Raw genomic sequence first — 13,996 nt, 5'->3', positions numbered from 1 at the left:
AATTTTCTTATTTGACACCTTTGTGATGGATGAGTATGAGGCATTGAAGGATGATGGATGTTTGGGTGCGTCTAGTCTCCACGAGATTAGGCACAACATTGAAGGGCTGGTATCCATGGTCGGAGCTTCAACAGCTAACCGCCACACTACTTCCCCCTTCAAAAGTAATATATTCATATTCTGGCAACGCAATAACAAACATTCAAATAATTGGTATTAAGAAGAACTCCTTGGGATCACCACACGACCGGTCTTCAATTTGATGGGGGCCATAATCCCAGGTAAAACATGATGCGCCAAGAACGCGGGTTTTAGGCGGTCGGTGCTGACGGAGTCCAATCGGCCATTAATATCAAGGACAAAGTAATCTGGGAAACGCTCTTTGACCGGATAAGGGCCACTGTAAGGTGGAGATAGAGGCGGTTTTACTGCATCTGTGCGAACAAAAACTTGATCTGCATCTTTCAATGATTTGATAGGATAGGGAGAGGATGATCCATGGCGTATAGGGTTAACGAGAGGGAAAGCAGATATTCGTTTCTGAACATCGTGAACAAATGATCCACCATTTGGTGGATTATGACTTGTAGTAAAGAACCGACCAGGGACTCTGAGGGCTTCACCGTAAGTTGCTTGAGCCGCCGAGTATCCCAGATCTGGCTTGAAGGCAGAGCGAAGACCTAACATTATCATGGGTAGTTCATTGAACCAATTATCTGAGTAGGAGAGTTTACACATGAGAGAGGCCTTGATAGAACGGTGGAGACGCTCCACCATTCCGTTTGCCTGGGGGTGGTACGAGGTAGTGCGGGTAGATTTAAAACCCAGGAAACGGCCCAGATCTTTCCAAAGGAGGGCCTCAAATTGCCTCCCTCGATCCGTAGTTATAACCTCAGGGATCCCGAAACGGGAAACCCAACCGTGAAGGAGGGCTGAGGCGCAAGCTTCGCTCGTTATAGAGGTCATAGGTACTACCTCCGGCCATCTTGTCCACCGATCGATCATAGTCAGCAAGTATTTGAAGCCGGATGACACAGGGAGGGGTCCGACAATGTCCAGGTGAATGTGGGCGAAACGACCAGATGGAGAATCAAAGTCTTTTATCGGATGACGCGAATGTCTTTGGACCTTGGACCGTTGACAAGATAGACAGGCCCGGACGTACTGTTTGATGTCTCGCTTCATATTATGCCACACAAAGGAATGCTGAACTCCGGTAATTGTAGGTTTGACACCACTGTGACTTAAATCATGGAAGAGTTTGATGATCGTAGGGACTAATACTTTGGGAACAATTGGGCGGGTGCGGCCAAGAGACGTGTCACACAGAATGCTGACACCGTTGATATCTTCTACCGAACAACGGAGATTCGTGATGGCTGTGGGAAAAGCTTCAATGTTCGGGTCCTGGAGCTGAGAGGAGCGAAATGTATCCCAGTTAATGTCGGAACCTGCAACACTGAATACTCGTGATAAGGCGTCCGCGACATAATTTCTTTTACCATCAACATGTTGTATGTCGGTGGTAAACTCAGATATGATTGAGAAATGACGCGCCTGGCGGCTGGTCCACGAAAGCCCACGGGAAAGGATAGCAGTGGTTAACGGGCGATGATCAGTAAATACCGAAAAGTTCCTCCCCTCCACAAAATGCCTGAAGTGTACAATAGCTTCCTTGATTGCAAGTAGCTCTCTATCAAATGCACTGTATTTGGATTGGGCCTTGGTCAGGGCTCGCGAGAAAAAAGCTAACGGTTCCCAGGCCCGGGTTGAAGGCAGATATTGTTCAATCACTGCTCCCATGCCCACATCTGAGGCATCGCAAGTGATCGCAAGGGGCAATTCGGTCCGGGGAAAAGCCAAAAGGGTACGCTTGGAAATCGCCGCTTTGAGTTCAGACAAGACCCTGTCGTGATCCGGTGACCAAAGGAATGGGCGGTCCTTAGCAGGAGTTGAACACAGGTCTATAAATGGCCGGACGAGCAAGGAACAATTGGGGATAAATCTATGATTGTAATTTATCAAGCCGAGAAGTCTCTGTAAGGCAGATAAATCTCTAGGAGTGGGATAGTCCAATATCGCTTGGACGCGACTGGGAAGAGGTTCCACTCCTTCAGATGATATGCGGTGCCCAAGAAATTCTAAGTTGTTAGCACCGAATACGCACTTTTCCTTGCTAATGATTAAACCGAATTTCATGAGACGATTGAAGAGGGAACGAAGGTGTTACAGGTGTTCTGACATATTAGGCGAAGCCACCAATATGTCATCCATGTATGCGTAGACACCGTGTAATCCCCGTGTTACGTCATCAATGAATCTTTGAAAGGTTTGAGCCGAGTTTCGCAGGCCAAATGGCATCCGCACATACTCAAAGAGTCCGAAAGGGGTTGCGATGGCGGTCTTATGACAATCCTCCTCGGCCATTGGTATTTGGTGATATGCTTTGACTAAGTCCACTTTGGAGAATATCGAAGTGCCTGCCAATTGGGTTGTAAAATCATGAATGTGAGGCAAAGGATATCGATCAGGAATTGTCATAGCATTGAGCTGGCGATAATCACCGCAAGGTCTCCAAGACCCGTTGCTTTTTTTAACCATGTGAAGCGGGGAGGAATAGTTAGAAGATGAGGGGCGAACAATTCCCATGCGCATGAGGTCATCATATTCCATCTTTGCTGCCTTGAGTTTTTCGACCGAGAGACGTCTTGGGCGAGAAAAGCAGGGAGAACCGGTAGTATTGACAAAGTGGCGCACATCATGCATTGGTTTGGAGGGATTGAATGAAGGTTGGAGTAGGGATGGATATTCGTCAAGCAGTGTAATGTAAGGGCCCGGGTCCTGGACGGACAATATTTGGATACCGACAAGATCACAGTGAATAGAATCTACTGGATGGAGTTGAGTGGAATGGTGACGAGTAGGTCGTAATAAACGGCAATTACTCAAGTCAATTAAGAGCCCATGCCACCGTAAGAAATCAGCTCCCAATATTGGCATGGACACATCGGCAACCACAAAGGACCACCAATAGGGACGGCCAAGGTTAATATCAATCTGGCGGCGGACGCAACCATAAGTACGTATAGGACATCCACTTGCGTTAACTAGCCGGGCAACGGCCGAGAAAGTGTTAGTATCCTGGAGAGGAACAATCTTGCGAGGGAGGAGAGAAATCGATGCTCCCGAATCCACGAGAAACGAAGTTTGTGAAATGGAATCCAGAATGAAGAATAGAGATGATTTAGTGGCTGTCGCGATTGCTGACGACTCAATAGGACAGCCACCTAATGGTTTTTTGAATTAGTCTCTCTTTTAGCGTACCAATCGCAGGTTGAGGGGTCTATACACCGGAAAGCCTTCTTTCCAAATCGCCTGTGTAGCTCGCAAAAGGGGGATGCTTGTCGGTCTTTCTTCGCCGACTTGGATGAGGGATATGCAACTCCCATAACCGACACTGAACTGGTTGGCGACGATGATAAATTGAGAACATGCTCATAGAATTGATCCAAAGGTTCATCTAAACGCGTCGCTAAAGAAGAGCGAGTGGATTCAGGGAACGCCTTAAGAAGTTTGTCTTTAAGAAGGTACTCCCGAATATCGTCAATGTTCTCCAGCAAAGATTTGGACTGAGCGAATAGATCGGGGATCGAGAGACTCTCTGCGTTGAGATCCAAGAACATTGTGATGCGCTGCGCTGGCTTAAGTTGAAAGATCTTCAGAAGGTCCGTCTTCAATATTTCGTATGGATCTCCATCCCTAGAGGAGGGAATAAGCGAGGAAGTGGGGACTTTCGATATAATTTCACTACCAAGTGTTGAGACCACGTGGTCAAATTTCGTTGAGGATTGAGTGACTCCTCGAAGACGAAATTGCGCCTCCGCCAGTGCGAACCATTTCGTGGGTTCGTGGGCCCAAAACGGGGCTAATTTGACTGAGACAACCGACACGGAAGAAGGGAAGGCACCTGCGTCATCTGTTTTCACTGGGGGCGTGGCCATGGTACCAAGATCGGGGTCACCAGTTTGGGTGCGTCTAGTCTCCACGAGATTAGGCACAACATTGAAGGGCTGGTATCCATGGTCGGAGCTTCAACAGCTAACCGCCACAAGATATAACCCTTTGACTGCCGTTAAAAGCAACCGTTGGTGAGGAACGCTATTTTTTCATGAGTTTGGCGCTTCCAAATCTGGCCCATTGACTTATCAGGTCTATGTAACAGTTGAAAGGATGACAGTTGTTATCCGTGATAATGGATAACTGTGGACATCCCACGGTCGCTCTCCCTCATTGCCCCAACTTAGGCCAATGAACCAAATCGTTCTGAATTAATGAAAAGCAGCTATTTATTCAATTGCGGGGCATCCGTTGTGGGGAGTTTATAAAAGTGAGGCTTGAAGAAAGTCAACAAGATCAAGACACCTTGAATGTGTTCGCTATTTGGGTGATTTTGGGTACTTTGGTGTAGTATTCTATGGATTTGGTACTCTCTAGTCTCGCCTGTATTTTCTGTGCTTCTGCTGTTCCCAATAATCACTCGTATCTTAGTTCTTCATGTGGAGACATCATTCGGCTTTATTGTCCACATCCTGATCTTTATTACGCCCACATAACTGGGTTTATTTACTTGGACTTTCCGTCGATATCTGAATAAACTTCTTGAATTGCTCTAAATTCAAACGAAAAAGCAAGAAAAAAACCACCGGAGCAACAATCTACATGACAATGCCTCTCCTTTAAAAAAAAGGTCGTCGGCTAGATTAGAGCACGCATTTTCTTTGAGTTGGGGTTTCCAATTCGAAGAGCTCGGCAAAGTGGCCCAAAAGCAAAAAATCTACAGGGGAAATTTGACAACAAAGCTATCATCGCAAATCAACATTTTCATCGTGGGCCAAATTTCTATTTAAACATTATCCTACATGCTCAATCCAAGAACCATCCTTAAAAGCTATGTGTGCAAGCAAAAACTGTGAAACAACAACAAAGTACCTGAATGGTGTAATCGCAAAAGTATGGATCAAAAGCATTTGAACTATTCGGATATCCCTCCATGTTGAATCCAGTCGTCTGGAAAATATAACATCCACTCGGATTGTGTAGGGAAATGATAAAAACTTCAAAGCCAGTTCCGTGAAATTTTTCCACATTTAACATCGTTTCATTTATTCCGGAGCCCTCATCTGATTCCAAACGATCTTTCATTTCGCCGACGGAGACTGAAAAAATGTTAAAAAAGACGAAGGAAAATAAGAAATCAGTCATTGATCTTTAGTTCCATGAAAATTGACGGATACACTTCATTCTTCTTTTGCGATTCCAACGCTTTTCACCTTTAATAATCATGAATTAAGCATCCATGATGTCTAAAAAGAGGCACAAACGTGTGAATAGACTTGAGCTCAAATTTGTTCCTTTTATGTTTCTTCTGATGCTTCAAGTTTTTAGAAAGGCACCCATTCCTCCCCCTTGGTACTTTAATTTATAGTAATACAAGCATTTGCATGTCAAATATTTTGGATTTGACACGATTAAAAGTTCATTCACAAACTGGTTTATGAAGTTACACAAAGGCGGTCAAAGTTGGTCGAAGAAGGAATAATCAACTTTCAATGACAGCATTGAGTTCGAATCATGGCTCGGCTACATTGATCAATGATTTCATTGATATCCTCTGACAATTGGACTCTGAACTTTTCCGACCCATTTGGACGGGAATCGAAATGAAAGTCCAAATAAATATGACAAATTGAATTTGACAAAAACCAGGGTCAATTGGAATCGCCCATCACTGACAATTTTGATCACACCATTACTTTTGGCAATATCGTAGCTTTATCAACTGAATTTCACTTACTTCTTGGAATCTAATCTCCGGCACCATTAAAATGAAAAGTTATAATTCGTCTATTTATTGCATTTTTGGATTTGGATTTTACTTGATGTTCACAATTGACTTTACCTTGATTGTCATTTTATGGGGCAAAGTAATTTATTGTAGCTATAGAGATAGATTGATTTCAAGAACACTTTGATCATGATTGGATAATGTCGGCATTTAATCTTTGAGTTAGTATCTTGATTCATCAAAAATTTCATGAGCATGTAATTCCTCAGGTTCTGGGTAAGCAAAAGCTTGTTTTCACCAGGACCTGGGCAAATTAACGAAGACATGACATTGATAATCAATAATGTTACAGAGGCCAAGCTGCAACACGATAACGTGAGTTGGAAGAAAAATGAAATTAAAAGACTTGTAGGAAATCATATCGGTCCGAATCTATAAGAATAGAAGGGACCAAGAAAAAGGTATAGAAAGAAAAACATGAAAAACAGAGCAAAGCAAACATTTTCAGTGTTAATTTGTTAAGTTTACTAGAAAATGTGAAACGACTTCAGGAATGGGAGGAAAATTAATAAGTTTAGAATTGTATTTGGTGCATGGAGTGTTTTGATGAGTTTGAGCGGCTGATAATTCGATGTTTTTAATCCTATGGGACATGCTAGTCCCGCAATAATGCCCGCCAAGCAAGTTTTCCAAGAGTTGTGCCGGGAACGCATTGATTGGAACCAAGACCTGCCAGATGAGTGGGCCGGGGTTTGGCACTTTTGGTTGGCAGAACTTCCCCTCTTGGAGAGTTATTCGATCCCAAGATGGACCGGTTCATCTATTACTCAAAAAAGCCCCATGCATGTCCTGTGCGATGTTTGCGAAAGGCGATATGAAGCTGCAATGTACTTGGTCGCACCTTCAGAAGAAGGTCTCAAGAGCTCCCTTGTTCTAGCCAAGTGTCGTTTGACACCAATAACGAAGGTTTCGATTCCCAGGCTAGAATTAGCAGGAGCATTAGCATGTCAGACTTTCGTCGACTCGTTTGGACTGTTTGTGGGTTGATTGAAATTCAACAAAAATGTAGGGGCCTTGTCCCCAATAAGTCGACTTTGGAAGAACACAATGAAGCCGAATTGTCTTTAGTCAGATTTGAACAATCCAGGATTTTTGGTGATGACCTTGAGGTCGTCCAGACATCGGGACGTTTGCCAAAGAAATCTCCAATCAGGAAACTTTCGCCGTTTCTGGATTAAGACGGGCTATTGCGAGCTGGGGGGACGTCTATCTTAAGCTCTGGATGTAGATTACAACGCCAGACTTTGAGAAGGTTCATAGCCAGGAGGGGCCAAGTCAGAAGGATGAATGTAATGGCCAACCTAGATCGCGGTCGCCATGTATTACTTAGAAATAAAACAACGGTTGGTCTCGGTGGTAAGTCGTAGATTCCCTTTTATTTATAGATAAACATGGCTTAATATATGCACAGAGAAGAGCATTAAGGCGCTTACGGCGCCTGTTCCAAGTCTATCGCAACATGTTGGAGCATAGAGTTCCTCTTTGGGATCAGGGTGTGGTGCTCTCATGACGATGCTTTAGTTCGTATACATGCCCTCGTGACAAGGTAGAAGGGAACCTTGTACCTTGTCAACAAAAAAGAACAGGAAGCTTCGCATGAGAGACCCTGTCTATGATAGTTGTTAGCAGACATGACAGATTTACAAATACTTATTTACATGTGAAGAAACAAGTCAATTTTTGAAAAAGAGTATGATTGGAACATGGCGAAAATCGGAACATGCAGATACGTGTAACATTGAAATAAAATTGGAGCATTGAGATAAAGGCGGAACAATGAGATGAAATTGAAACATTGAGATAAAGTTGGAACAAGGAGATAAAAGTGAAACATTGTATGAGATGAAGACATTGAAATAGAAAGTGAGAATGAGAGCAAATATGAATGATGAAATACAAAAGTACTAGTTCGGCATGGAATTTGCCTTTTTCTTGGAAGATTGGGTAGAAATGAAATAGAGATAAAGAATGAACAAGGTCGATCACACCTACGGACAAAATGCACGCTATGGGAGCCCCGACTGGGCTAGTCGGGGAGCTCATGGGTAAAAAGGCCTTAAACATAAGATCGTGGAAAGCGGGAATCAACTGCATCCGACAACCACATATGAGCTAAGGGAATCAACAGCATCCTTGTCATATTTGGAACGTTCATAAAATGGGGTACGTGAACTCAATCCTGAGCACGGAATAATTTGTCTTCCTTCTTTAGGGCATCGCATCTCGTTGGAGAACGGAATCATTTGACTTCCTGTTTCAGGTCATCGCGATTCAGGAACATACTTCGCGGAACTTGAACTTTTTCGTACTTTTTCTCTGATTAACAAACTCCAACTTTCACTGCCACCTTTTCGAAGGGTGGTTAAATTTTGTCCATGTCCATTACGGTTTTGCGTGTATAAAAAGAATGCCTGGTCCACTTTCCTCCATTATTGGATGGCAGTTCAAGCTCAAAGAGAGCTTTGAAGCTGCATAAATATATAGCCCGGGGAAATTATATAAAATTGGCATTGCGCATCGGATGGGGCGAAATGCGAAGGGGGAATCATTTGTGTGCAAGTATGAAACCAATTGGCAGACTCGTCCAATTTGCCGACGGCGGATTGACAGTAGAAGGAATAGGAAATGTGGTGTATGCGAAAGATTAACAAGATTGGTGAAGACTGGCCAGTAAATGTCGCGTCGTAGGAGGGGAAATAAGTTAAGAGTGAATGTAACCATGAAAATAATGGGATTTGATTATAAGAAGTTGATCATAAGAAGTTGAGTATTTGTGCATAAACATGGAATATCTAATTGGATTCGGGTTAGGACCATAAAAAATAGTCAATGAAGAAGGAAATGGCAAGGCTGAAGTGTCGGCTCTATCCACAATGGACAATGTCAATGTTGAATGGGTGCAATGGGCCCCTGCCCACTGCAAGGCCAATTTCAAGAGCCTTTAATTCATCCGGGGAAAATAGAGTGCCCGAGGTATCAAGTGCTGTGCCATGACCTTGCGGGAATAGACCTTCACATTGAGGGAGGCTTAATGTATGGGGAAAGTGTAAGTGGACACTTTGTAGGATAAGCAGGCATCCAAAGCGGTGTTGATCTGAAGCACAGCAGGCCTTCATTAAATGGAGAGGAGTAATAACAATGAACTTGGGAGGATTTGATGAATGCTTGATGAAAGGGGAACCACTTAAGTCATTGTGGGGGGGTTATAAATAGGCATGTCACGTAACCGGTAATGAACGGGTGGCGATCGTATTCCTTTATCGCAAATGTCCTCACAATCTGGGAATAAGTAGAGTTCCTCCTTGAGCCAGCAAATGTTGGGCCACGACCCACCGTGGGTGGTCCTCCAGATAGAGCGAAGCCTCAATGGTGCTTCTAATCCACAAGGAACATAATTGACGGGTGAGAATATCTTTTCCACAAGGAACATCATTGATGGGTGAGAAAATCTAGTCCACAAGGAACATCATTGCCGGGAGTGAGAACATTTTTTCCACGAGGAACAGCAGGAATATCATTGGCGTTTTGAAACGTCTTGTCCACAAGGAACATAATTGACAGGAGGGAACATCTTTGCCACAAGGAACATCAATGGCGGGTGAGAACATTTAGTCAATAAGGAACATCATTTTGGGTGGGAGCCTTGTTTCCAACAAGAACATCATTGTCGCATTGGAGCGACATTTCCACAGGGAACATCATTTTGGGGTGGGAGCCACTTTTCCACAGGGAACATCATTTTGGGTGGGAGCCACTTTTCCACAACGTACATCATTTTGGATGGGAGACACTTTTTCCACAAGGAACATCATTGTCGCATTGGAGCGACTTTTACACAAGGAACATCATTTTGGATGGGAGCCTTGTTTCCACAAGGAACATTATTGTCGCATTGGAGCGACATTTCCACAAGGACCATCATTGTCGCATTGGAGCGACTTTTACACAAGGAACATCATTTTGGATGGGAGCAACTTTTCCACAAGGAACATCATTTTGGATGGGCCTCGTTTCCACAAGGAACATCATTGTCGCATTGGAGCGACTTTTACACAAGGAACATCATTTTGGATGGGAGCCTTGTTTCCACAAGGAACATTTATTGTCGCATTGGGAGCGACATTTCCACAAGGACCATCATTGTCGCATTGGAGCGACTTTCACAAGGAACATCATTTTGGATGGAGCAACTTTTCCACAAGGAACATCATTTTGGATGGGAGCCTCGTTCCACAAGGAACATAATTGTCGCATTGGAGCGACTTTACACAAGGAACATCATTTTGGATGGGAGCCTTGTTCCACAAGGAACATCATTGTCGCATTGGAGCGACTTTTTACACAAGGAACATCATTTTGGAATGGGAGCCTTGTTTCCACAAGGAACATCATTGTCGCATTGGAGCGACATTTCCACAAGGAACATCATAGCCGCATTGGAGCGACATTTCCACAAGGAACATCATTGTCGCATTGGAGCGACTTTTCCACAAGGAACATCATTTTGGATGGGAGCCCCTTTTCCACAAGACCATCATTGTCGCATTGGAGCGACTTTTACACAAGGAACATTCATTTTTGGATGGGAGCAACTTTTCCACAAGGAACATCATTTTGGATGGGAGCCTCGTTTCCACAAGGAACATCATTGTCGCATTGGAGCGACTTTTACACAAGGAAACATCATTTTGGATGGGAGCCTTGTTTCCACAAGGAACATCATTGTCGCATTGGAGCGACTTTTACACAAGGAACATCATTTTGGATGGGAGCCTTGTTTCCACAAGGAACATCATTGTCGCATTGGAGCGACATTTCCCAAGGAACATCAATAGCCGCATTGGAGCGACATTTCCACAAGGAACATCATTGTCGCATTGGAGCGACTTTTCCACAAGGAAATCATTTTGGATGGAGCGACTTTTCCACAAGGAACATCATTTTGGTGGGAGCCTCGTTTCCACAAGGAACATCATTGTCGCATTGGAGCGACATTTCCACAGGGAACATCATTTTGGGTGGGAGACACTTTTCTTTTTCCACAAGGAACATCATTTTGGATGGGAGCCTTGTTTCCACAAGGAACATTATTGTCGCATTGGAGCGACATTTCCACAAGGACCATCATTGTCGCATTGGAGCGACTTTTACACAAGGAACATCATTTTGGATGGGAGCAACTTTTCCACAACGTACATCATTTTGGATGGGAAGCCTCTTTCCACAAGGAACATCATTGTCGCATTGGAGCGACTTTTACACAAGGAACATCATTTTGGATGGGAGCCTTGTTTCCACAAGGAACATTATTGTCGCATTGGACGACATTTCCACAAGGACCATCATTGTCGCATGGAGCGACTTTTACACAAGGAACATCATTTTGGATGGGAGCAACTTTTCCCACAAGGAACATCATTTTGGATGGGAGCCTTTTCCACAAGGAACATCATTGTCGCATTGGAGCGAACATTTCCCAAGGAACATCATAGCCGCATTGGAGCGACATTTCCACAAGGAACATCATTGTCGCATTGGAGCGACTTTTCCACAAGGAACATCATTTTGGATGGGAGCGACTTTTCCACAAGGAACATCATTTTGGGTGGGAGCCTCGTTTCCACAAGGACCATCATTGTCGCATTGGAGCGACTTTTACCACAAGGAACATCATTTTGGATGGGAGCAACTTTTCCCACAAGGAACATCATTTTGGATGGGAGCCTCGTTTCCACAAGGAACATCATTGGTCGCATTGGAGCGACTTTTACAAAGGAACATCATTTTGGATGGGAGCCTTGTTCCACAAGGAACATCATTGTCGCATTGGAGCGACTTTTACACAAGGAACATCATTTTGGATGGGAGCCTTGTTTCCACAAGGAACATCATTGTCGCATTGGAGCGACATTTCACAAGGAAACTCATAGCCGCATTGGAGCGACATTTCCACAAGGAACATCATTGTCGCATTGGAGCGACTTTTCCACAAGGAACATCATTTTGGATGGGAGCGACTTTTCCACAAGGAACATCATTTTGGGTGGGAGCTCGTTTCCACAAGGAACATCATTGTCGCATTGGAGCGACATTTCCACAGGGAACATCATTTTGGGTGGGAGACACTTTTCTTTCCACAAGGAACATCATTTGGATGGGAGCCTTGTTTCCACAAGGAACATTATTGTCGCATTGGAGCGACATTTCCACAAGGACCATCATTGTCGCATTGGAGCGACTTTTACACAAGGAACATCATTTTGGATGGGAGCACTTTTCCACAAGGAACATCATTTTGGATGGGAGCCTGTTTCCACAAGGAACATCATTGTCGCATTGGAGCGACTTTTACACAAGGAACATCATTTTGGATGGGAGCCTTGTTTCCACAAGGAACATCATTGTCGCATTGGAGCGACTTTTACACAAGGAACATCATTTTGGATGGGAGCCTTGTTTCCACAAGGAACATCATTGTCGCATTGGAGCGACTTTTACACAAGGAACATCATTTCGGATGGGAGCTTTTTCCACAAGGAACATCATTTTGGATGGGAGCCTCGTTTCCACAAGGAACATCATTGTCGCATTGGAGCGACTTTACACAAGGAACATCATTTTGATGGGAGCCTTGTTTCACAAGGAACATCATTGTCGCATTGGAGCGACATTCCACAAGGAACATCATAGCCGCATTGGAGCGACATTTCCACAAGGAACATCATTGTCGCATTGGAGCGACTTTTCCACAAGGAACATCATTTTGGATGGGAGCGACTTTTCCACAAGGAACATCATTTTGGGTGGGAGCCTCGTTTCCACAAGGAACATCATTGTCGCATTGGAGCGACATTTCCACAGGGAACATCATTTTGGGTGGGAGACACTTTTCTTTTCCACAAGGAACATCATTTTGGATGGGAGACACTTTTCCACAAGGAACATCATTGGTGGTGAGAACATCTTTGCCACGAGGAACATTAACATCGGGTGGGTGCCTCTAATCAGAAGGATCATCTTCTTGGGGTGGGAGCACCTTCCCAACAAGACCCATTGTGCACGCAGAGTGTAATCACTAATCACATCATTGGCATGTGGAAAAAATCATTGATGTGAATTCACTTGAATCCTCCACGACGAGTCGTTGTCCACCGAAATGGGTCTTTTGTTGAAAGTTGGATTTCATGTTTCCTCGATTGATCAAATCAATGATGCGATGACCTCGAAATTGGAGACAATATCACCATGGCGGTTGTCCTCAAGAATTCATCCGAGACTCCACCAGAAGGTTTCGAAATTGTCAAGAAGAGTTTCCGTTGCATATACCCAAATGGGAATTGGTAAACTGAAGTGAAGCACAAATGACTTGTCGCACTGAGGGTTGCAGGTAAGAAATGTCAGGTCGCCATGTAATGGTCAACCTAGATCACGGTTGCAATGTATTACCTAGAATAAAAACAACGGTTGTCTTGGTGGTAAGTCGTAGACTCTCCTTTTATTCAGAATAAACATGGCTTATATTCAGACAAGAGCATGCGCTTACGGCGCCTGTTCCAAGTCTGTCACAACATGTTGGAGCATAGAGTTTCTTCTTTGGGATCAGGGTGTGGTGCTCTCATGACGATGCCTTTAGTTCGTATACATGAAGTCCGACAACGGTAACCAACTTTGTTGGCACCGACCGGGAACTTGGAAGGATGTTGTAGGCATTAATCAATCCGAGATCAGTGGAAGAGTTATCCATCAAAGGGATAGAGAGGAGTTTAATCACCGTACAGCCATCATTAAATAATAAAAAATTCCCAGATCTCCAATTGGGCCGATTCAAGATGAAAGGGGTAAATTGTGATTAGCATCAATAATTGCATACCAAGGTTGAAGATTCTAACAATTATTTTTTCGTCTGCATTCGAACCGAGTGCTCGTTCAGTTGAACCCTTTTTTTCTAACCAAATTAACCAAAGCATTTTCATTTAATGTAGGAACTTCCATCAGTGAAACAACTCCTGGTTGCAGGTGAATGAAGAATGCCCCGAGAATCCCTCTACTCATTTCTGTCAATGATTTTGCTCCCCCTAAATCAGTTTTCGC

This window comes from Tigriopus californicus, chromosome 2 (assembly GCF_007210705.1).
Source record: "Tigriopus californicus strain San Diego chromosome 2, Tcal_SD_v2.1, whole genome shotgun sequence".
Classification (NCBI taxonomy): domain Eukaryota; kingdom Metazoa; phylum Arthropoda; class Copepoda; order Harpacticoida; family Harpacticidae; genus Tigriopus; species Tigriopus californicus.
The sequence above is the reverse complement of the archived record's forward strand: the minus strand, read 5'-3'. Positions refer to the sequence as shown.